Source organism: Rhinolophus ferrumequinum, chromosome 5 (genome assembly GCF_004115265.2).
Source record: "Rhinolophus ferrumequinum isolate MPI-CBG mRhiFer1 chromosome 5, mRhiFer1_v1.p, whole genome shotgun sequence".
NCBI classification, from domain to species: Eukaryota; Metazoa; Chordata; class Mammalia; order Chiroptera; family Rhinolophidae; genus Rhinolophus; species Rhinolophus ferrumequinum.
The window spans coordinates 10,883,916-10,887,510 of NC_046288.1; the positions used below are offsets into that span (position 1 = coordinate 10,883,916).

The 3,595-nt window shown below is 36.6% G+C and overlaps 1 pseudogene; it reads left to right on the plus strand.

Annotated features, from left to right (window-relative positions):
* The first annotated feature begins 624 nt into the window (after positions 1-624).
* LOC117022602 (polycomb complex protein BMI-1-like) lies at positions 625-1,638 on the plus strand (annotated as a pseudogene).
* Positions 1,639-3,595: the final 1,957 nt, after the last annotated feature.

A 3,595-nucleotide genomic window follows, 5' to 3' on the forward strand; every position in this document is an offset into this window, starting at 1 on the left:
ACCTTTTTCTGAATCTTCAATTCTCTAATAAAATTATTTTTTATTATGCCAAATAAATCTTCCCTCTGTCAGGAAATTTTAGTTACCTTGGACAAATAAATACCATTTTGTCCTCAAGAAGTATCTGTTTCATCATGACAATAGTATTCTCATATTCTTCAAAAATAACATGGTCGTATAAGACAGATATCCCTCATGTTTTAAAAATTTAACAAATAAAACTGCATCATAGAAAATTAGTAGCCAATGTGTGCTTCCCAATTCTGAACAAATTTTTTGTAAAGTAATTATCTCCATTATTATTAGCTCTTGAGTCATTCATTGAAAATACACTTATTAGGCACCGAGCATGTATAATACATACATTACACATAGATTTCTTTTTGGTCGAAGAGTTTTAAAAATATCCTGATAAAGGCCGTGGCACCGCCCGCCGACAGCCTGGCTCTGTGATGCCCCAGCTGCCACACGTTCAACCTGGGATGCACAGCGTTTCCCACATTTTAGTTCCTTTCTCCTCTGAGCACCCCTCTGCATCCTCCGCAAGCACATGGCCCCTAGAAGAACCCTTCTGTTTGTAGCCTCTGTGCCTCTGGCAGCCAGGGTGCCCTAGTTGAGAGGATCCTTTATCAAGCAGAAATGCACTGAACAACCAGAATCAAGATCACTGAGCTACATCCCCACCTAATGTGTGTGCTTTGTGGAGGGTACTTCATTGAGAACACAATCATAACAGAATATCTGCAGTCCTTCTGTAATACAGTATTGTATGTTACCTGTTGACCAACAAGTATTGCCCTATCTGTGATGTCCAAGTTCACAAAACTAGACCATTACTAAATATAAGGTCAGGTAACGTTCTTCAAGGTCCTATATACCAATTGGTTCCAGGCCTTTTCAAAAATGAAATGAAGAGAAGGAATTTTTATGCAGCTCATCCTTTAGTTGATGCTGCAAAATGATCTAATGAAGACAGAGGAGAAGTTGCCGATGAAGATAAGAGAATTATAACCGATGATGAAATAATAAGCGTATCCATTGAATCTTTGACTAGAACAGATTGGATCAGAAGGTAAACAAAGACCAGGAGAACTCTAAAGAGGAGGTAAATGAAAAGGACACTTACCACGCCCAGCAGCAGTGACCGGGATGCACCTAAGAATGTTTCTCAGAAGTAAAATGGTCATACCTAATACTTTCCAAATTTATGTCATGTATTAAATGAAGAGGAACATTTACAGGATTACTGTACACCAATGGATACTGCCTACATTTAACCTGGAGAAGGAATGGTCCACTTCCTTTGAAATACAGAGTTTGACGTACTTGTAAAAGAATGACGATCAGTCAGCAGAGAGGTAGACTGACAAATGCTGGAGAACTGGAAAGTGACTCTGGGAGTGCCAAGGCCCAGCACGAAGTATTCCCTCCACCTGTTCTTGTTGGCCTAGACCCAGCACTCCAGTTCAGTCTCATCCTCAGTTTCCTCACATTTGCAGTATTTTGAATGGAACCAGCAATAGGCTCAATGATAACCACCAATCTTCTTTTGCCAATAGACCTCGAAAATCGTCAATTAATGGGTCATCAGTAACTTCATCTGGTCGATGCCTGAGAGTGTTGAGGAAAAAATTTTAAAGCCCTGATTTACTCCAATATCTTCATGCCATTCCAGCTTTATAGATGTGAATACATGTGACTATTGTCCAATTTGTTTGCTTTTGTAGTGACATTAAATTTGGTTATAAAAGATGGATTAGATGTGATATTCATATGGACATTAATTGAAAGATTGTTCCTATAAAGAATTAGTTACTGAGCAGGCAGGCAAGAGTTTCTTTTTCTCTGTGTTAGGAAGATATGAAATGGTTACTGTAACCATTGTTTGGATTTGAAAATATTCTGCTGTGAATATAAACATTGGGCCATAGTTTGTTAATCTCAACTAATGCCTACGTAACATTCTCCTTGATTGTTCTTATTAAGCTGTTTTGTGAACCTGGAAATTCAACAAATAGAAAGAATAAGCATAGAATAAAGCATTCTATGTAGCCATGTCACTGTGAATAACAATGTCTTGCATACTTAGCCATTTTGATTCTTATGTGATTTTTAATTCTCTATTGCTATCAAAAGAGCACACAAAACCTATCAAAGGAAAGTGAACTTCAGTTTTACAATCTGTATGCCTAAAAGCGGGTACTACCATTTATTTTACTGACTTGTTTAAATGATTCACTTTTGTAAGACTTAGATGGCATTATGCTTGTACAATGCCATGTTGGTATATGACATAACAGGAAATAGTAGTGTGTGATATATTTATAAATACTATAAAAAATACTGTGTTTCATGCATTCAGAAGTAGTTGTCAAAATTCTCCCAACTAGTTTGACCTTTACAGGTACCCTACGTTTGAACCTTATCAGCATAAAATATTTTTACTGTGAATATCTAATTCTAAAGTCTGTTCCATTGGAAGAAATTGGCAAATCATAATACTGACTTCTCTAGTGATACATATTTACTTATAAAATATATTGTTGCAGTAAAGGAAAACTTTTAAATTGAAAAAAAAAATCTTTATTCAAATGGATCCCTCCTAAAGTATTAGAGATTTAAATGTAACCCTGTTTAGTGGTATCACTGATGTTTATAATATGGTGTCATGTTGTATATTAATTCAGGGAATTTCTCTGAGTAGGGGTATCTAGTTTCATTTTATTCAGCATTTTTGATAAGCTTGTTTTCACATTTTTATCTTCATAGAACTTCTTTCATTTACTATACTACTAGGAGAAGCCACATTTTGCCTCCCTATGTAAAAACTTTAAATTTATATTTCTCCAGATTCACATCCAAAGATTACAAAACCCTAGTATCCTTCTTTGTTTATTTGTTTCAATGGCACTATTATAGAAGGATGTCTTATCCCAATCTTGGTTTAGGAGACATCTCAATTAGATTATCCAAGCACATACATATTAGTTTTCTTCTGACCACCACTGCTTTTCTTTGTTTGTAGTTTAAGAGTATTCTGTGCTGTTGTGAGGAGAGTATGGAGATGGAGAGTTTCTTCATTCAGGACAGGGTTGAGAGCAAAATATCGGGGCGCAATCTGGCATCATTTCTACCAGTAGCCAATGAACCATATGCTGGTTACTCTTGAACGAAAATGCTCCCAGTTCACAAACAGGAAGGACAAATAGATACTTCCAACAATCACTTCTTAGAGTTTCAGGTCTGAGTCCTGAGTCAATAGTCTCCCATACACGAACAAGCAAAAACTAAAGTAGTTGTTTTACTAAAACCTATCTGTGAAATTGCTCTGTGAAGCATCAGCCACATTTAGGTAGGGAGTTTTGGCAATGATGAGCACAGACGCCAGCGCTCTCAACTTAGGCATCAATGAACACAAGCCATTTTTGGAATGAGGTGGATTATAAATGAATAACTACCAATTTGCACTTCTTAATCCCTTCACCTTTTCCACCCAATCTCCCACCTCCCTCCCATTGGGCAACCAGCAGTTCTTTGTATCTACGAGTCTGTTTCTGTTTTATATGTTCATTTAGATTCCACATATACGTGAAAT